The sequence below is a fragment of the Acomys russatus genome, chromosome 22 (assembly GCF_903995435.1).
Source record: "Acomys russatus chromosome 22, mAcoRus1.1, whole genome shotgun sequence".
Lineage (NCBI taxonomy): Eukaryota > Metazoa > Chordata > Mammalia > Rodentia > Muridae > Acomys > Acomys russatus.
In genome coordinates this window covers 57884109-57907312 of record NC_067158.1, presented here as the reverse complement: position 1 = coordinate 57907312, position 23204 = coordinate 57884109, and positions in this window count along the sequence as shown.

The window sequence follows — 23204 nt, the reverse complement described above, 5'->3', positions numbered from 1 at the left end:
ATTTTAATTATGCATGTCTGTGTTTATGTATGTACACATTAATCCCCAAGGAGGCCAGAGGTGTTGGACACCCCTGGGCTGGAGTTACAGACTTCCGAACTGTCCAACTTAGGTATTGGGAACTGAACTCAGGTCCCTGCAAGTAAGGTTTGTGCTCTTAACTACTGAGCCATCTCTCCAGCCCTGATTAGGAAACATTTTATTGATTTTTTAAAATCGTGGGTCTCTGGACTATCCAGCCTCTGATTCTTGGTCATCCAGGCAGTCTGTGACATGGACTCCCTCTCTTGGTATGGACTTCAAACTATACTACCTATTAGGTGGCCACACCCACAATTTATACAGCTCCATTGCTTTCAGGCAGAACAGAATCAATTATAGGTTAAAGGTTTTATGGCTGCATTGGTGTTCCAGCCTCACCAAGGAAAGCCTTGCCTCATTAGAAAAAATGGTGAATTCAGGGTACACATTTTCTATTACTAGGAGTCCTCACTAAGGCTACCCTCATAGACTCCTACTGTAATAGGTTTCAACAACAGCACCCCCAAATGCTCGGCAACTCCACAACAGCACCCCCAAATGCTCGGCAACTCCAGTTTCTTCACAGAACTTTCACCCTTCATCCCCCACACACCTATGATGCCTCCTGTTCCCCTTCTCACTTGCCCCTAGTTTACCTGCAGAAATCTATTCTGTTTCTCCCTCTCAGGGAGATTTATGGAGCCCCTTGGAGCCCTGCTTATAACCTAGGTGCTCTGGGTCTGTGATTTGTAGCATGTTTATAATTTACTGTGCTAATATCCACTCATAATTGAGTATATAACATATTTGTCTTTTTCGGACTGGGTAACCTCTCTTCAAATCATTTCTTTATGTCCATCCATTTACCTGCAGATTTCAAGGTGTAATTTCTTCTTAACATCTAAGTAATACTCCACTGTGTAAATGTACCACATTTTCTTTACACAGTTTTCAGTTGAGGGGCATCTTGGTTGTTTCCAATTTATAGCTATTACAAAAAAAAAGAAGGAGTTTTGAACATGGTTGGGCAAGTGTCTCTGTGATAGGATGGAGTTTCCTCTCCATGTATGGCCAAGAGTGGTATAACTAGGTCTTGAAGGAGATTGGTTCTCCATTTTTAAAGGAACCACCATATCAGTTTCCATAGTGACTGTACAAGTATGCAGTTCGATCAGCAGTGGAGGAGTGCTCCCCATGATCCATCTCCTCGCCAGCATGAGCTGCCATTTGTAATTTTGATATTGGCCATTCTGACAGGTATAAGATGGAATTTGAAAGTAGTTTTGACTTAATTTCCTTGATTGCCAAGGATGTTGAACATTTATTAGAGAGTTTCTCAGTCATTTGAGAATTCTCAGTCTAGATCTGTATCCCACTTTTAATTATTTAACCTGATTATTTGGGGGTTTTTGGTTGTCTATATGTAATATATATGACAAGATATGATATGAGCCCTCTATTGGGTGTGGTGTGCTGTGAAATCTATATTAGACTCTAGAGAATTTCTCAACCACAGCTAGTTCCCAAATAAATGGTACAGACTTTTTAGATTAATAAAAGCTAAGTCACAATAACTGGGCAGATATTAACCCTCTAAGCTATTTTGCTATGTCCCAGACACACTCCAAGTTACTTGCCATAATTGTTCCTGTCTGGGCTGCTTCTGTTCCATAGGGCTAGCCGTCATGGCCACATGCCCTGGTCCATACAGACCCTTGAGGATCTCCTTCTCTCTGGCTTCCTCCCTTTCTCCTACACCTCCTTTCTGCCTTTCTCTCCTTGTGGTCCTCATCTGACCCCAAGCTTGGGAACCTAAGTTCTGCCTACTTCTCTTCTGCCTAGCTATAGGCTGTCAGCTACTTTAGCCGACTGCAGAATATTGGTGAGCAAACTTTCTACAACATCACTTGGTGTACTCGAGAGCATGTGCTAGTCCGAGCTGCAATCAGCTCCTGGGAGCCAGAAATTTAGCATCTGAATGTATGACAACAGACCGACTCTAGTAGTGGAGTTGCTGAAAATGTCTTCCCATTCTTCAGGCTGTTGTTTTAACCTCCTCGTGGTGTTCTTAGCATTACAGAAATTTGTAGTTGCACCAGCTCCCATTTATTTGTTGTTAGTCTTAGTGTCTGTGCTATCAGTGTTTGGTTCAGGAAGTCATCTCCTGTGTCAGTGCCTTCAAGGCTATGCTCTACTTTCTTTTCCAGCAGGTTCAGTTATAAAGCACTGTCTTTCTATTCTCTTGGAAAATGAGTTTGTTTGAGTTTTTTTCAGATGTACTTTATAAACCAAATAAGATGACCCAGGGTCATGAGAACTTCTCATTTCTTCTGTGTCGTTGGTTGAGATATGCATTCTGTTCTCCTTTTAACACATATCACATCAAGCAATTACGTAAGTGCTGACTCCTACAGCCCATAATACCTGCATGGCCTCACAAAACAGTAGTCACCTAACAGGTGTTTATAAATCCTTACTCTTACATACATACACACATCAGGGTTATAGTGTCATGTATTTCTGGCTCAAGAACTCTTGCACAGCTTGCTGAGTTTTACATTTCTTGTACTTAAGAAGTTAAAACAATTGATAGATTGTTGTTGGTGGTATTTTTATAGAACCACATTTGTTTTCCTTAGCTTATTTTTTTTAACCTGGTTATCACACAAATAACTGAGACATCCCAGCCATAGTTGCACTTTGTAGCTTTCTTCCGCTCCTGCTCCTTCCTCCTGATCTTCCTTACACGTTTCCAGTTGCTGAGCCCCTGCTTCCTCTCCTGTTGCCTCCTTCCCTGTCTGGCAGGAAGTTCAGCTCTGTTCTCTCTCTGGCTCATAGACTGGCTGTAAGCTGCTTTATTTACCTAACAGGGACACAATTGGGAAGCAGATTTTGCACAGCACTTAGACAGGATATCAGAATTTAAACTATGTAATCTTATGCCTAGAGATAATTTTCGTATGAAAGTAGGACATTTATATATACAACAGGAAAATCCTAGTTTTTTAATACTTTTAATTTTTACATATATATTTATATTATTACAAACATATACAATAAACTACTTATGGCAAGTAGAACCATGACACAATCAGGAAATGCATGAATGTTACATTATTAGTGCTTTGGCTATTTATATGTGGCATCCTTGAAGGAAACATTTTTCCTATCTTTGTGAGTCTAAAATTCTGAATGTAAATCAATATCTATCATATCTCATCATCAACTTAAAGCATCTATCTAGAACAGAAACATCTTAACCCCTAAACAAGTAAGCTTAATTGTAGAACTAAACTATCTGGTCTTCAACCCATTTGACTCTTTGGATAGCAAACTGTCTCTGTCGTCTTCTCATTTGGATAGCTACCAACCTGCACTCCCGGTATACTCAGGAAATCCAATTGTTTTAATGTTTCTGTTTTACAGTTAATGTAGATGAGTATGCAAACACCAGGCATATTCTGTGTCATGATTCCATATGGTAGTCACAACCCACAACTGAAGGAGTGAGGTGTGTGTTAAAGGACATGGGAGCCGAAAGAACAGCCCTCAATGGAGTCTGCCACACAGCAAATATTCACAAAATTTATCTAGGTGTACCATCCTCCAGAAAAGATATGTCTTCCCCAAGGAGATAGAGCATACGTCTTGTCTGTTTTATGTGGTAAACTTATAGTGACTTTTTTCAGAGTTTAGAAATAGGGTAAATGCTTCATCATACCAGAATTATTATCAATATTCATTACATCAAGCTGCTACTATTGACCGTTCATTTAACATCCCAAAAAACAATACTTCATGCCTGTGCACTTCCTCCTGTTAGCCCACAGTCTTAATCAAAACACTAGAAAGTCAAATTTAAAAAGACTCCAAGATCATCCTACAAATCACCTAACATTACTGGTCAAAATCATCAGAACGATGACACCAAGCTCAGTTTGAGAAAGATATAAGGAAACCATACAGCTGGATATGGTGTGCATACACCTGGATATGGTGTGCATACACCTGGATATGGTGTGCATACACCTGGATATGGTGTGCATACACCTGGATATGGTGTGCATACACCTGGATATGGTGTGCATACACCTGGATATGGTGTGCATACACCTGGATATGGTGTGGTCTCTAGATAGAACCTAGAGCAGAAAGGGGATACCATTAAAAAAACACATTTTAATGATAATAATGAGCTGACAATGGTTTGTTACTTCACCAAACATGCAAAATTAATATACTGTTTTAATGACAAGGACGCTAGACTTGGGATACATGAAAACTCTGTTCAACACATTTTCAAAATTTCCATCAGCTTAATGGCTTTTAAAAGTATCTACTTTAAAAGGCATTAAAATAATTGGAAGTATTTTGGCTAAGACCTCAATTAGTCACTTGAGATGATAGTAGGTTGCATGGAAAGTGCTTTAACATTAGACTGATGGAGTTCAATTTAACCTCTGTTACTAAGTAGAGGAATAAATCACCATAATTTGTATCTCTTAGAGGCATAGTATCCTTTCATCAGCACACAGAGGATGCTAATATCCTAGTAAAGTTGCAATGAAGTTTAAATGAAATCAGATATATGAATCATCCATAGTGATACCTGTCACCAAAAACTTTAAAAAAAAAAACCTGACCGAGAACTCAGCACCATCAGGAGGGACCTAGATTTGCCTTCATCTCCTCCAGGTTGGCGCTGATCCTATGACATGCTGGTTGTGCTTCAGTGTCAACAACCAGCCTTCAGGGCAGAGGCGCTGGGTTGCCTTGCTCCCTTCTCTGTCCCCCAGATAGGAAAACTTTCTTGTCAGGGCAGAGGCGCTGGGTTGCCTTGCTTTCTTCTCTGTCCCCCAGCTAGGAAAACTTTCTTGGATCCCATGCACAGACATTGTGAGACTCTCCCCTGAGGTCTGGTATAAATGGAAACAATATCATGGAAAGAAGATGATGGAAACTAATGAGGACACAGGAAAAATGGAAGGGGAACAAAAAAGATACAGAATCCCAAAAGCCAGCAAGAGAAAAACCTTGATGTGCACCTCAGTGAGCACCTGAGTTGTCTTTAGTCGCAGCTTTCTGAAGAACAGAATGCTAAATTCAATGAATGTAACATACTCATTAGACATGCTTATTATAATTATTCCATATTTGAAGCTGAATATAACACATTTCCTTGTGATACATAGAGTAATTCAACATCTAATAATTTAAAACAACATTCTAACACAGTGTGTTTATTTCTTTTGTTTATTACATGCAAGTAAGCAGAGAGGACTTTGTTCACTGAAAGACTTCACAGAAATATTATGACAGTGGATGTTTTCTGTGCTAGTTTACTTTGTCAATATAATAAAACACCATGACCCAAAGCAACATATGTAAGAAAGTTTATTTTGATGTTTGCTTTCAGAGCAAAAGTCCATGGATGCAAGGGACAGTCACCGGAGGAGGCCCAGAGCAGAAAACTGAGGGATCACACATACATCTTTTTTTTTTTCCAAGACAGAGTTTCTCTGTGTATTCTTGGCTGTCCTGAACTCACTTTGTAGACTAGGCTGGTCTCAAACTCACAGAGATTTGCCTGCCTCTGCCTGTTGAGTGCTAGGAATAAAGGTGTGCACCACCACATCTGGCCTCACAAGTATATCCTTAAACACAAATAAGAGGTGGAAAGGAATTGAGGTGAAGCCATAGACCCTTCAAATCTGTAGCTTATTTCTTCCACCCATGCTGCATCCAGTAAATAGTCCTCATCCTCCCAAATGGAACCACCAATCAGAAGCCAAGTGTTCAAATACATGAACTTATGAAAGACAATTCTCATTCAAACCATCACACTCTCTAAGAACTATATTTTTAATTCCCTTAGGTCACACCATGACAGTGTGGGACATTAAATGTCAACAGAGTCAGAGGTTCTACAAGAATGCTACATGAGGCAGCAAGGTGGCTTTCATCTTTGTGCTAAAGCACAGGAAGACAAGAGAGACAAGCACCTGGGCGTTTACAGTCCAACACATTGTGTGTCATATAGAAATATACATTTCACCAGTGAAGTTTCCACTAAGAAGTTCTTTCTCATTAATACCAGTCAGTTGGTTAAATCTACAGCCTCCGCCAATTCAATGTGAGACCACAGATTCAGTGGCTGATAGGTATTGCTTCAACTATTGACTCAGTAAATAAAGTCTATGCTGACATTATGAAATAATCTATCTGGTGCTATCTCAGAAAAATGGGAATAGGGCTTCCTCAAGACCCAGCTATTCCACTCCTTGGAATATACCCAGAAGATGCTCCAGCACACAACAAGAAAATTTGCTCAACCATGTTCATAGCAGCCTTATTCACAATAGCCAGAACATGGAAACAGCCTAAGTGTCCCTCAGTAGAAGAGTGGATAAAGAAACTGTGGTACATATACACTATGGAATACTACTCAGCTATTAAAAACAAGGAATTCCTGAAATTTGTGGATAAATGGATTGAGCTAGAAATGATCATAATGAGTGAGTTAACCCAGAAGCAGAAAGAGTTAAATGGTATATACTCACTTATATCTGCATACTAGCCCAAGGGGCATGTCCCACGAAAGCCTTCACTTACCAGGAAACTGGGACAGAGGGGAGGGCATCCTATTGGGACTCTAAATGAGAGACGCATGGGAGAATAGCAAAATAAAAGGATACAGAGGGTCCTAGAAATCTACAAATTGAACAATATGATAGGCAGATTTGGGCCCAGGGGTCCCGCTCAAACTAAGGCACCAGCCAAGGACAATACAGGAGGTAAACTTTAAACCCTTTCCCAGATCTAGCCAATGGTCAGAATATTCTCCACAGTTGAGTGGAGAGTGTGATATGACTTTCTCACTTACTCTGGTGCCTCACATTTGACCATGTCCCCTGGAGGGGGAGACCTGGTGGCACTCAGAGGAAGGACATCTGGTAGCCAAGAAGAGACTTGATACCCTATGAGAATATACAGGGGGAGGTAATCCCCCTCAGGAACAGTCATAGGGGAGGTGAATAAGGGGAAAATGGGGGGAGGGGGAAGAATGGGAGGATACAAGGGATGGGATAAACATTGAGATGTAACAAGAATAAATTAATAAAAAAAAAGAGTTCTATTGTTTTGTTTGATGTAGTATTTTGAAATAAGAAAGATGTCATTTCAATTAGAAGAGAAAAAAATTAGTATATAAAATGAGAAGCTTATGAGTTGTTAAATTATTAAATGTTTTTAAATTATAAATAATGGCTGTTTTCAACACACACATCATATATAGGATTTGGAAAATGAATCATGGACTAAAAACATTGAAACCATAGTCACATACAAGTTTGCAAAATATGATCTTTCAGAAGTTACTGCTTTTAAAGATATTACCATGACCACAGCAGCTTGTGAGAGTACATGTGTCAGAACGCCTCAAGAATTTAAAGCATTTTCCCCCACTGAGAACTAGGAAGTTACTTTTACTGGTTTTTTTTTTTTTTCCTGCCTCTGAGCTCCGTTATAGTTTTTTCTAAATCCCAAGCTGAAAAGCACCAGGGAAAATGTTCAGGCAAAGAAAAAAAAAAATCTATTTTTAGTCTTTAGCTCACTCTGACGTGAGTGCAAAGAATCCACTGCAGCTGTAACACCTGGGAGTTTCCTCTGCTCTGTAAACAGTGCTAGCATATAGCAAGAACTGTAGTTGAAGCTAAAATCCACCAAATATGAATTGTATCATTGGGAAAAAAGCCATATGTGAAAAAATAATTCTCTGTACATTCAACAAAATAAAGAGAGGAGAAAAAATAGGAAGAACAGAAAGAAAGAGGAGGACTCCATTGGCTCTTATACCAGACACTCTCAAATGGACCATCTCATCCTTTTTTGTGCATTTCCTATATTTGAAACATTTCTGAACTTTAATCTCTTCATTGTTTAACCCTTGAAAGATGATTTAAACATTAACCTCAGGCTGAGGAAGCAGATAAGCGTAAGAGTACTTTTATAGAATGCTCAAGACTTTTGGCCCTCTCTGAGTACCAAAACAAACAACAACAAAATCAGATAAAGATAAATTTTGGGTTGAGGGCGTAACTCAGTAAATAGAATGCATGAGGCCGTGAGTTCTCTCCCCGAGCCCCGCAGCACAAACTAGGCATGGCCATGCATGTCCGCAGTCACAACACTTGGGTAGCGAACGTAGGAAAATCTGAAACTTAAGAGTATCTTCATTGACACAACAGTACAAGGCTAGTTTGAGGTACATTACATCCTCTCAATAACCAAAACCAATAAAAAAAAAATCAATAGCCCATTTCAAGTCAGGTGCTGGAACTGAGCATGTACTGGGTAAGTTTCAGGTAGAGTGTCTGTTAGTTGCCATGAGGTTAGTTTGCAGGTCCTTCTGGAAACATGTTTCTTTCCATCACCAAGAATAAAAACCAAGTAATGAACTGTGTTGTTTTACTCTAAAAAAAAAAAAGGAGGATCTTGGTCATTAGCATCCTATGCCTTCTAGATACTTGTTTTCTGCCTGTAAAATCTGCTGGCTTTGGAATGGAGTACTTTCAAATCATCAGCCTTCCCACTGTGTACAGAACTGCAGCACACAGCACTTGTGTCAAACAGGAAGCCATGCTCTTCAAGGATTCAAACATGATTGAGAATAGTGGGAGGCAGTCATGCCTCAGGGCACAAAGCTACGGCACATGAAATCAAATATAGATTTTATACTCCGCGTTCTGCTTGTTCTATATTTCAGATTTCCCTTGAAATATCAGAGAAAGACATGAGTCACATCCTGCAAATTAGTAAATGTAGTATACATGAATAATGCTCTTCTCAGAACTGAACATGACCCAGAACTGCCCATTAAAGCCTCTGCCTTTAGAAAGGAGCCAGAAATCACACTGATGCAGAAAAGTGGCAATATTGGGTTCTCCTCTATGGTCTGTGATGATGTCATCCATGCAATACCAGGTATGAATTCTCTACAATTGAATAACCCTTAAATCTAATTGAACAAATATTGTTTGACCCCAAGATATAAATGCCACTATTGCCCCATCCATTGTGGATTAATTGCTTTGGTCAATAGGTTTCACAGCTAGGTTGAATGTTTTCTCCCCATGCACTTTTAGTGCACCTTTGAATACTGTGAGGACTAGCCTTCAGGGCGAACTTATTCCAGCTCATGTTTTCCAAAATCCTACGTCTGAAGTTTGGGATGTGATTTTTAAATTTCTTACATTCAAAATTTCTCATTAAATGAAATTACCTTTTTATATTTACTGCTAAATTATATGTGTCTTAATCTGTTAAATGGATGAGATGATAGACATGTTATGAGGTCCAGTAAGTTTAGTGAAAGAAAAATGAATAATATTCCTTAGTCTGGGCATACCATTATGTCTAGGTAAGTATTGTATTCGAAAACATATGCACCTTTAATTTCTGTGTTTTGTGTTGAGATAAACAGAACTTCAAATTAAATCTGTAAGGTGAGTCTCTCTTACAACTCTCAATTCTGTTCTACTTTCTGTAGCAAATGAGCAAAGTAGATAGCCAAAGAATTCCAGAGTTCTGTGGTAGAAGGGTATGCAGTCACGTGAGATGACCCTTTCTTAGAAGACAGCTGTTGTCTATTCGACAATCATGTATTCACATGTGATTGTGTCGTTAAAATCCTATAACTTTGACTTCCTGCATTGAATAAAGGACTAAATACTTAATAATAATTTTATGTAGCACAGTATTATATTGAAGTGTATCCTGCAAAAAAAAATCTGAATTAATCCATATCCACCCTCCGAATTTTCTTTATGGCCAGTCTTCTCATTTGAAAAAGTGTGCTCTTCTCTATTCTTCTATGTAGAATTTATGTACGAGCAAATGTAAACCTCCTTACACATGAAAGGTGTTCCATGAGCACTAATTCACCCTCTTGGGAAACAATTCAAGACACAATGATTAGATGTGAGAACACATGCTAATTTTTTCACTGTCTTTCACATGTACGTATGAGCAGGACATTAACAGTAGTAAACCTAAATAGTTGAATAACATCTCAACTGATTTTAGTTCAAGAATTAAAAGACCATATGTCACTAAATGACTAAAGGGGTAACTGTTTAAACATTCATCATCCTAGAATACTTTCTCTTCTACAGAAAATAAAATTTCAATGTAAGCTAGATTTATAAATTTTCTGAATGATTCCTACTTTAAATTATCTACGTTGAATCACAAGTGTTTCTATTTCACCATTTTCTAATGATCTTGTTATTTGTGTCACTGATAGAACTAAGGTAAAGAACTTTCAATTAGTAGACAAACCAACAACACTCTAGGCTCAACAAATAGCTACGTAGTCGATGCAAAGTCCACAGTACAATGTATAGGGTCGGTACAGAGCAAGAAAATATCCATTCCAAGTGCCAGATTATAGTCACTGCACAGTTTCTTATCTACAATTCTTCACACATCTTCTCTTTGGATGCAATATTTTCCAGCCCCCTTTCATCTTTTAAAGTTCAAAGACAAAGTCTCTACAGTGGTCAAGCCTGTCCAAATGCTTTGCCATCTCCAAATTAAATCGTGAAAGTGACCCTGTATTTCAATAGAAATAAATGTTCTCAAGTTGCAGGGCTAGTATTTTTTCAACAATTCAATATTGAAATTTATGTTACAGAAATTTTTATAAACAGCATTATACTTTAGGTGTCTAAAAGGAGAGAGAGGGAAGGCAGATTGAAGGATGGCTCATTGCATTCTGCAACACTACATTTCCATAGTGAGTAATGGCAACACAATTATTAGAGGACAAGAAAGTTGCAAGCCATTTAAAGGAATACATTTTTTATCTAAAAATATACAGATCATAGTATATAGACAGAAAGGAATGAATGTACTTGCACGCACACATAGAGACACACACAGAGAGAGATAGAGACACAAACAGAGAGAGAAAAGGTCAAAAATGTGAATTAAAAACCTAATCTTCTACCAAGAAGAGACTTGATACCCTATGAGCATATACAGGGGGAGGTAATCCCCCTCAGGAACAGTCATAGAGGAGGGGAGTGAGGGGAAAATGGGAGGGAGGGAGGAATGGGAAGATACAAGGGAGGGGATAACCATTGAGATGTAATATGAATAAATTAATAAAATATTTTTAAAACTGTGAGGTAAGTAGCTCACAGGATCACCACAAAAGGCATAAATCTTCTAAAATATTATGCCAATCTAAGTATCTGATGGGAGTAGGCAACTAATAATAAAAAATAAGCCTAAAAAACATAATCCTTATTAGTAAAGTCTATATCATGCAATAAATCCACTGCTGCGATATTTAAGACATTGACTGGAATTTTTTACATTTTTTTTTTGTACTGGTGCAATGGCATTTTGGTTCTAATTTCATGATACTTAACTACCAAGCATTTATCTCTGAGTCTTACCTGGATGTTGGAAGAGTCCAAATGGACTTTTCTTTTCTTTTTTTAAATTTTTGTTTTTGTTTTTGTTTTTGTTTTTGTTTTGGTTTGTTTTTATTTATTTAATTTTATTAATTTATCCATATTACATCTCAATGGTTATCCCCTCCTTTGTATCCTCCCATTCCTCCCTCCCTCCCATTTTCCCCTCACTCCCTACCCTATGACTGTGACTGAGGGGGACTTCCTCCCCCTGTATATGCTCATAGAGTATCAAGTATCTTCTTGGTAGCCTGCTATCCTTCCTCTGAGTGCGACCAGGTCTCCCCATTCAGGGGACGTGGTCAAATATGAGGAACCAGAGTACGTGTGAAAGTCAGACCCCACTCTCCACTCAACTGTGGAGAATGTCCTGTCCATTGGCTAGATCTGGGTAGGGGTTTGAAATTTACGGCCAGTTATGTCCTCAGCTGGTGCCATAGTTTGAGCAGGACTTCTAGGCCCAAATCTACCTATCATAATATTCTTCTTGTAGGTTTCTAGGATCCTCTGGATCCTTCAACTTTGCCATTCTCCAATGCTTCTCCCATCTAGCTTCCCAATAGGATGTCCTCCCCTCTGTTCCAGTTTCCTGGTTAGTGAAGACTTTCATGGGACATGCCCCTTGGGCTAGTATGCAGATATAAGTGAGTATATACCATTTAACTCTTTCTGCTTCTGGGTTAATTCACTCATTATGATCATTTCTAATTCAATCCATTTGTCCACAAATTTCAGGAATTCCTTGTTTTTAATAGCTGAGTAGTATTCCATAGTGTAAATGTACCACAGTTTCTTTATCTATTCTTCTACTGAGGGACACTTAGGCTGTTTCCATGTTCTGGCTATTATGAATAAGGCTGCTATGAACATGGTTGACCAAATTTTCTTGTGTGCTGGAGCATCTTTTGGGTATATTCCAAGGAGTGGAATAGCTCAGTCTTGAGGAAGCCCTACTCCCAATTTTCTGATATAACACCAGATAGATTTCCAAAGTGGCTGTACTAGTTTGCATTGCCACCAGCCCAAATGGACTTTTCAGATACAGAAAGAGATAATACAACTGATGGCCCTTACCACATAGACTATAATTCAGTATCACAGACTATCTTTTTTTAGGTGTAAAAGAAACCACCAGGTTAACCAGCCATTGCCAGAATAATTAATGATGGACATTTTCTATGGTCATTATGAACCAATTCCACATTCGTATTTAAAAGAAAAAAAAAAAAACAGAAATTCCTGGACCACCTCCCTAATAAGATAAAGAAATAAGTGTGAATTCAATGTACACTTTAGAAGCACATGCATTTATTCCTGTTTCTGCATTGTTCTCATCCCTTAGTCTCTCTGCTCTGTTCTGCCCTGCCCTCTCTCAGCGGAGAGTCTAGAGATGGTTTTAATACCAATGCTGTATCTGAACATGAGCGCAGACAATGCATTTCCTAAGATATTGAAAATATAACAGGTGGCATAATGTCAACCAACACAAATTTGAGACAATGACCTCTGCTATCTGTGAAGTGCTTTGAGTGTAAACCATCAGTCTTAGCAATGGGCAACAAATGGCCGAAGTGCGATCATCACAGTACTCACACAGTTCAGGCTGTGCACAGAGGTCCCGACCTAGTGGGTAGAGAGAACGCCTCATTTATCCAAGCAGCTCCTCGGGTTAGGGCAACTATCAGTTCTGGTGACTTTTCCTCAGATTGGAAAGCGTTTGACTGAAGTAATTGAGAAAGACGAGGACACAACGTATGCCTTGTTTGGTTTCCTGCTATTGCATCCATACAGATGAAGGACCAAAAAAAAAAAATATATATATATAATAATAATAAAAGGATATTCTCTATTCTTCTGGTAAAAAGTGGAGTATTTGTTTATGGAAACTTCTCAAATATTTTTTTAAAAATTATCACACTCACCTTTTAAAAACCTGAAAATTCATGATTCTTCTGGAAGGGAATAATATGCACAAACTAGAAAAAAACTGAACACCTCTGCCTGAGTGCTGCTGCACGAGAAAGCAGGTATTATGCAATTCTCAAATGCAGGAATGACAGTAAGGCATTTACGGACCTTCCAGGTATTTTTTGCCAAATTAAAAACTCATATTTTTTACATGAAACACTTTCTAGCATTAAATGATAAAAACTTGTTCAAATGCTTCACCATTACAGTACTGGCCAAGGCTGCATGAGGTCCCAGCTTCAATACCCAGTACTGAAAAAATGGACCTAAAAATTTTAAAACAGAAGTCAATACTTTACTCTATCCACAGACAAAAATGAGTGTAAACCTATATGTGCATATCTATCTACCCCTATAATTAATTTCTGTGTTGTATCTTTGCTTTGCTATCTTCCCACTCACTGTAATACATAATTCTTTTTTCTTTTTCACAAAGAATAGCTGAAAGGATATTTTTTTATCTACTCTAAGTCATTTGTAGAACAAAGACCACATGCATTATCTATTGAGACACACAGAGTACATATGGTGATATATGTGTTTAGTCTGATTATTAAATATATATAAAATTATTAGCCAAATATTTTAGGAAGAGGAGCACATTTTACTAAAGTAGAGAGTGGAGAAAAGTTAGTCCATTCAGCTAACACAATCCAATTTAATTATACCACATTCTCTGTGTAAGAAAAAAAAACTGACTGTCATTGTATTTATAGCATTCAGTGTATTTATGGAATTGCAGAAGAAATATGAAGGACATCTGTGAAAACAAGACGCAGAGAATGTATTCAGTTCATGTAAAGATTTCAGCATTATCTATCTTATAATTACTTGAATTTTAAATAAACTGATATTAACCTATATGATTGACAAAAGGGAAAAATATAAGACTTTAAAAAGACACAGATATTGGATTTTAAAGACTTTTTTAAAAAGTTACAATAAATGTAGCAGTAATTTGTATTCTTTTCAAATGTAATTTTAAACTTCATTTAATTAATATTTATGTATTTATTTATTAGACTTTATTTATTTATTATGTATACAGTATTCTTCCTGCACCCGGAAGAGGACACCAGATCTCATTATGGATGGTTGTGAGCCACGATGTGGTTGGTGGGAATTCAACCCATACCTTTTGAAAGACGGCTCTTAATCTCTGAGCCATCTCACCACCCCTCATTTGTTATCTTACGTCCCCAAAGGAAAATATTTAAATCCTTTTAATTTTTCAAAAAATAGTGTTAATCCTCCGAGAGAGGGGGTGTTGAAGAGTGGTGGGCAGTTGGAGAGGAATTCGTCCACCGTTCTTTAATGAAACCAAGTCTTTAAGTACTACATGACGATGAAATTATTGATCTCCCTGAATAGAAAAATATTAACCTACGTTTATGAAAGCAACACACTATAAAAACACCACATCTCAAAGACTGTCAAGCCACTCGGATTACTTACACGGCCAATTGGTCAGCCAAAACTTCCTTAGACTTAACGCAGGAACTCCTCATTTAGGTGAAATGTTTGGCCGGCTTGCGGTGTCATGGCCACAGCACATGCGGCTTCACGTCACGGCATGCAACGTCATGACACTCCGTCCTCCACAGAGGATGTTACGTTCATGGACTACGCTGATCCCCAAGTAATCGTTTAATTGTTAGAACACATTGCAGGAGCTGGGAGATGCTCAGCAGACGAAGCATTTACATCACGATGGTGCTGAGTAGAGTTTGAATCCCCAGAGCTAGATGACATGGCTGCCCAAGGAGACAGGAGAGCCCCTGGACAGGCACCCTAGATACACACATGGAATCAATAAGTTCTGTGTTGAGTGAGAGATGCAGAGTAATTACAAAACAGTAATAGAGATGAACAAAGTCACAGGATGTCAATGCACGTCCTTCATATGAACACATACATGTGAACACACACATACACACATGTGCTGTACATCAGCTACACAAACACAAAACATGTTTTTTTTAATTTTTAAAAGTGTGTGTGTGCATGTGTGTGTGTGTGTGTGTGTGTGTATACCACATGTATGGGCATTCACAGACGCTAGATGAGATTATCCAATATCTTATGAAACTAGAGTTTATAGACTGCTGTCTGCAGCCTGTTATGGGTGCTTGCTTGGAACCGAACTCATTCCTCTGGAAAAGCAGCACGAGGTGTTAATCACTATGCCATCTTTTCCAGCTTCCAAGAAAAAAACATTTAAATGATAATTTTTATATAACAGTGCCTCTTTCTTTAATATATACATATACATATATATATATTCTAAAATGATATGATAAAAACATAAAGTAAAATAATAATTATGTAAAAGAAATATATTACTCTGATTTCAAGCATGGAGGCAAATTTTCCTTTTCCTACTGTTGACAAGTAAACAAACAAACAAAAAAAAAACATCCAAGCAAAACATAAATTATTCCATTAAAAATTTTAAAGTAGTGAACATTGGAAAACTCCTGTCTCGGATAAGAACTAAATTGACTGTCATGGATTTTATGAAACACTAAGGACAGTTTAGAACTCAGGGAGCAGCAGGTAAAAGACTTACCCCAGCAGTGATACTCCACAAATCTATGAGGACATAAGAAGTAGGCAAAGACCCACCAAACTGGAGACTATTTTAATTAAGAAAATGACAAATGCATCATAGTAATAATAGAAGAAAATTTTCTCACAGAGAATTTTCACTTTGCATGAAAGGCTATGAAATGCCAAATATCTGAAAGAAATGTATTGTGATTCAAAATTACTAACACTCATTAGTATTAATCTTGAAACATATGGGCATCCTATGTAGATAAAGACAGCATTGTGCCTGTTCTAAAATCTCATCTACAAGTGCTTTCAAAAACTGTAGTTTTGTTGAAAATCAAAGATAAATAATTTAGGATTACTTCACTTAAGAAAGAAACAGTAGGAAGAAATTAGAATAAGCAAACAGAGCCCTGGGGATCTCCATGAGCTAAAATGAACTCAGATTTGTAGAAAGAATATCCTGTGTATTGTATGGACACGTTGCCTATCAATTAAAACAAAAAAAAAACTGTGGTCTTTAGGAAAGTGTAAAATAGATGGTGGGACATCCACCAGGAAGAAAGGATTATAGGATAGAAGCAGGCATGGTAATAGTTCCAGGAAATTTTGAGGAAGACAGACGCCTGGTGCCTGAGCAGAGGTAACCAGCCATGTGTAGATTAGTATAAATGGGTTGTTTTAAGTTATGAGATAATCAGAGAAGAAAGTATTTTTATGTATACTTTGAGTCTCATGAGTCATTATCCCAGGAGCTTGGAGCCAGGAGGAGAAACATGCACCCTATTACAGATGGCAGAGTGAGCATGGCCTGAATCTAAGCTTAAAGTCTGAGATGTCCCAGGTAAAAGGTGGTTTCCTATGCAAAGAGCTTAGTTTATTTCAGAAGTGCAGCCCCTTCAAGAGAAGCCACAGACTTCCAACAAAGCCAGCAGAGGGTGAGCTAGAGGGCAGGCTGCTCTGTTAGCATAGCAGCTAAAGTCCAGCTGGCCATATGAGTGAGTTGGAGAGGCAAACCCAAGAGCCATCAGACTGATAGGCTGGATAAATACCTGAAGCCGACTAAAAATGTTGTTGGTTGGAAAGGCAGAATCAGCCTCCTACACCAAGCTAAGTAGTGGAGTTAATCACCCATGTAAAAATGGAAGAACACAGTACATCTGGATTCCACGTGAGTTTGTTTTTTTTTTCTAGGATACATATGATGATTGCAGTTTTGTATATCCTCTTTTGGAGAGATCAGGAGAACAAGGAGACTGAGAAATGCATTTCTGGATTGGAGACTCTAAGATAGATTAGAAAAAAAAATAGTTCCAGATGAGAAAAGTCCACAGAGGTTTGAGGAATTAGAATGACAAACAATAGATTTCTAATATATCAAGTTAAAAATCCAGAGTCTATTTTCTGGTGCATATTCAGAAATCCAATGGACTTTTGAGCTCTGGGAAACAATTCTAATGTTGCACAATTTTGGGAAGCGATGACTATCTTGGAAATGCCTTTACAGATGGAAGCTGGTGATGTTTCAGCATGTGTATCTATTAGAATACAACAATATTTTAGATATTATGATATAGAAAATGTTACAGATATATCTTAACAACCTTACAGGATGAATAATTGTAGAGAGATTTAGCAGGACTTTAAAGAAAATGCTTCCAAGCAGTAGGAGGTCATAATATCCTGCAGAACTAAATTAAATAGTATGTTGTTGACTTTAAGTGTTTTTAAATGAGAGAAGTAGCACAGCTGCCAAAATACACTGGAATTTAGAAAAGACTGACAAATTTGACTAACATATATATGATAACCTCAGAATTAAAAAAGAAAAGGAAATATGTTGCATTGGGAGGAGATTGTGTGCTGCTTTCTACAGGAGAAGGGATGCTGTGTATTCCACCCAAACTGGTGGATATCAGGTATGACTGGGGAAGGTCTCCTGAAGATCATGACTACAGACAGACAAACAAAACACTACATGGGACAACTCTGAGACTGGCTGAGACTCCAATTTCTATGCATAGCCAATGAATCTTGTTAGTTACAGAGACTTCACGACTCATTATTACATTCCATCCTCTTACATGGCATGGATAGAGATTTGTATTGCAGTTTTATTACATAATCAAACTAACTTATAAAAGAAAGACAGATGCCTTTCATAAAGGCTGAAACACAAAGACCAAAGATTAAATTTTAATTTATCAGTGCATCTTGCACATTCCATGCATATGCTATTTTGGAATTTCATATAAGATGTAAGAGTTTATATGTTTAAAAAACAAAAGGAACAAACACCAATAAAAAGGAGACAGCTCTGACAAGACTCATCCTGCAGGATGCTGAGATGCTGCAATGTGTTTATTCCAGCATACTGCTTGATCCAACGTCAGGCTGTTTCAATTGCTCTTTGATTAAAGCTTGATTCCAAGATTGCTTGAAAGAAAGCAACTGATTCCAATTGGTCCATCATTTCAGAATGGTCCAAACAGGACTTTGGTTAAGCCTGCATTCTCTCAACATTTAGAAACTAAAAAACAAATGTTATTGCTAGATTTATTAACCATTTCCCCAATTTTCTCAGGCAGTTCCAAAAGAAATACTATGTCCCAAGTAAGCAGGAAGCAATTTTAAGAGAACAAAGTCCCATTTCCTTAAAGTGGGGTGGTCTGGTGGTTTTGATCCTCCTATAAGGTGATAGATGCTTGTTGTTGTAAAAAGGGTTGCTTTCCAGACCCAGAAAGACATGTATGGTATGTACTCACTTCTAAGTGTATATTAGCCGTAAAGTACAGGGAAACCATGCTACAATCAACAGATCCAACGAAGCTAAGGAGAATGCTTGAATCTCACTCAGAAAAAGAAATAAAATAGTAATCTGAAGTAGACAGAGAGAAGAAACTGGGTGGGAGAGGGGGTGAGGATGGTAACAGGGGTCGTGGTCACATGTGGGGAGAGTGGGAGTGGGCAGAAGACTGAGAGAAAGAACAGAAATCAGTGTGTGGGGCATCTCTGGGACAGGGAAATCTCCTGGGAGTCTACAGGGTGAGACTCCTTAGCATCAAGGCATATGGAGCCTGAAGTCCTCATCTCCTGTAGCCACATGGAACTTCTAGTGGAGGGAGGGGGACACCAACCCACCTATACATAAAACATTCAACCCATAATTTGTCTTGCCTTTTGCAAACTCAAGGAGTTTTGTGGAAGAATGGGGTAAGGATGAAGGGGGCCAGAGGGGTCAAGGACACCACAAGAAGACCTACAGAGTCAACCAACCTGGGCCCATGGGAGCTCAGAGACTGAAGCACCAAAAAAAAAAAAAAAAAAAAAAAAAGAGCATGTATGAGCTGGACCTAGACCTCCTACACATATGTGGTATGTGTGCAGCTTCGTCATCATGTGAACCCTCTAACAATGGAAATATGGGCTATCTCTGATCCTAGCACCTATACTTTAATACCTTTCTACTACTGGGCTGCCTTGTCTGGCTCAGTAGGAGAGGATGTGCTTACTTTTGCTGAGACTTGAGGTGCCAAGATGTGTTGGTACTCCTTGGGGACATCTCTTTTCTGAGAAAAAAAGGGGGAAGATGGGAACATGAGGGTGGTACAGGGAAGAAAGGAGGTTGGGGCTGGAATCAAGCTGTAAAGTGATTAAATGTAGAAAGAAATGCAAGAAAAAAGGGGTTGGTCACAAGTTATTAATTGATCTTGATCAGGAATAAAATGAGGTATAGGATCTTAGACTAGGGGATTTCCCTTTCTTTTCTTGTGTCTGTCCTTTCTTTCTTAGGCAAGGAAAAAGAAGTTGATAGGAAAATGGGGGACATAGGAACATAATATAAGAATAATAGGAAAAGGTAGATTTTGAATTTACTCTTTAAGCAAAGAACATTTTACAAGCCAGTAATCTAACATTGATAAAGATTTTTGTGTTTTGACACCAATTTAAGGCTTACATTGGTTTAGATTGTTGTGTATGACGCAAACCTAAAGTTATTTCTGATATGCATGCTGTATTTATGTTTCAAGTGTCGTATAAGCCATTGGACCTTGTCAACTCATTTACAAATACAAGGTTTAATCCCAGCCTTTTAAAGCTGCTATTACAAAATGTTTAGAATAATTAAACATTGCAATTTAGTAGTCATTCAAACTCATGATCATGACGAATACTAACATAGATTGTCTAAAAAATATACAAGCTATGTTAAACAGATAGTAAACAGCTAGAAACAAACAGCATTTGCCTATTTAGGTGTATGATGATAGATAGATAGATAGATAGATAGATAGATAGATAGATAGATAATGGATAGTCTTCAAAATCCTCAGAGACCTACAGAATATGGTATTTAAAGGGTTTTTTTTTTTATTATTTAAAGGCCTTTTTTGACAATGAGACACGTTAGCTCCTGGTAGCACCCCTTTCCACATCAAAGAAGATAATGAGCATCATAGAATCTTATGATGGAGTTTGCTTCGCTTGTTGCAAGCTGCCACAAGAAAAATGTCCTTGCTTCAACTGCTAACAATATGTTGTCTAAATTGGAGAAAAATAGATGCCGGGAAGTTGACTGTTGAGCTTTGACAAGACAAGGTAGGCAGTTGTTCATATTCCCTGCTTTACAAATAGGGTCTGTCATATATGCTGGGCCAGAAGGCTGACGCTGGCTACTAGAACATTATGGAGGAGTTTGGGGGAGCTATCCAGACAACCAACTTTCTCTCATTTCTATAGTTATGGAAGCTGCCTGTCTGTGCTTCCTATGTATTCAGGTAATATTTATTCTTTTCAAGTCTCTGATGGGATTAAAGAAAGACTAAGTAGTTACAATGTCACAATGAGCTTAAGTTGTTTAGAGTTTAAGATGTTTTCAGATCTGGAAGATATTTTTAGGCTGCTAATTCAAGTTATGATGAAAATGATTTAGGTATAAAACTGTGAACACACCAAGATAGGATACATAATAGAATAGTTTTCTTTTGTCAAATACAAATGGACTGGAAATTATAAATCTAATTCTTACTCGATAGATTTCATAATTGTTTCATAATTGCTCTCATTGTTTATATATTTTTTCTCATTAATTTTTATTTATTTATTTTTTTTATTAATTTATTCTTGTTACATCTCAATGTTTATCCCATCTCTTGTATCCTCCCATTCCTCCCCCCCCCCATTTTCCCATTATTCCCCTCCCCTATGACTGTTCCTGAGGGGGATTACCTCCCCCTGTATATTCTCATAGGGTATCAAGTCTCTTCTTGGCTACCAGCTGTCCTTCCTCTGAGTGCCACCAGGTCTCCCCCTCCAGGGGACATGGTCTAAGTGTCCCTCAGTAGAAGAGTGGATAAAGAAACTGTGGTATATATTTTATTATGTAAGAAAATTAGTCTTTTATTTGAATAAAATGGGGAACTGTAGAGAGAATATCTTGGGTATTGCATGGATGCATTAGCTGTCAGTTTAAAAAAAAAAAGAGGGTCTATAGGAAAGCATAGAGTAGAAGGTGGGACCTTCAGGAGGCAGAAAATATGCTGAGATAGAGCCAGACACAGGAGATTTGTCCAGAAGATATAAGGAGGACAAATGCATGGTACCTGATAAGAGGTAACCAGCCAAATGGAAGGATGTAAATTAGTATGAATCGGTTATTTTACATTATGAGTTAGAGAAGAGCCTGGATATATAGCCGAACTATTTGTAAATATATTTTGAGTCTTATAAGTCATTATTCCTTGTGCTAGAGACTGAGAGGAAAAACACACACTCTACCACACAGATTAAACGATTGTTACATTGATCCAGAATGAGGAATTGGGGATAAATGACCTATAGGGAGAGGAGTTTCCTCAAGCCGAGCACCACCCTGCCCAGAAGACTTGAAATGCCAAGAGGATGGCAAATAAAATCTTCAGTTGTAATAAGGAAAAAAAAAGAACATTCGGGAAGTTTAATAGATGTCTGTAATAAAAATTCAGGTATTACTTGAGAAGAAAGAGAACTCTTAGAACATGAAACTTTGGTTTAAACATAAGACTATGAAACACGACAGAAAGAATAACAATTGGGGGGACAAAGCAGAAAAATCACACACAGAATGACAGACGCAGAAAAGCTGCACACACAGGAGGGTGAGAGAGAGTCCAGGGAAACACTGCACACACAGGAGGGTGAGAGTCCAGGGAAACACTGCACACACAGGAGGGTGAGAGTCCAGGGAAACACTGCACACACAGGAGGGTGAGAGTCCAGGGAAACACTGCACACACAGGAGGGTGAGAGTCCAGGGAAACACTGCACACACAGGAGGGTGAGAGTCCAGGGAAATACTGCACACACAGGAGGGTGAGAGTCCAGGGAAATACTGCACACACAGGAGGGTGAGAGTCCAGGGAAACACTGCACACACAGGAGGGTGAGAGTCCAGGGAAACACTGCACACACAGGAGGGTGAGAGTCCAGGGAAACACTGCACACACAGGAGGGTGAGAGTCCAGGGAAATACTGAAGGTCAGATATGCACTTCACTGGGATCTAAGTAAAGGACGAATGAGAAAATGGAACAAAAACAAAATATGGTTAAACAAATGTTTTGAGAAACTCTTGGGTTTCCCAAAAACATCCACTCCATATACTCAAATGCCTTGTGAATTCTGCATGTTTAAAACATTAAGGCAAAACTAATTACCTCATAAATATCAACACCAGAGTAGTTTATTCAAGAAAAGCAATTAGGGTGCTGTTATCTAAAGAAACAAAAAAGCATGGATGGTAAGTTATTACATCATCAAAATAACAAAATAAAATATCTCCCAATATAGAATTTTATATGTAAGAAGAAAATTATCACTGTGTTTCAAGTTTCAAAATATGCTAACTCCAGTAATAATCAGCTCTCCAGCTAACATTGAAAATAAAATTTGTACACATATGCATAAAATGTATAAATTTAAGTATTTTAATTATTGCATAATTCTCATTAATCAAATTTTAAACAACGCCAATGCAAATCTATAGGGCAATGAATAAGCCTAATTTTGCATACTAATAAAAATAATTACTAAAATTATCCATAGCTCCACATGAGCGCATGTAAATTATTAACATATTCTGGGGTATGTGGATAAATTTTGTCAATATAACATTGATCTAAAAAAATTAAGAGACATAAAATTA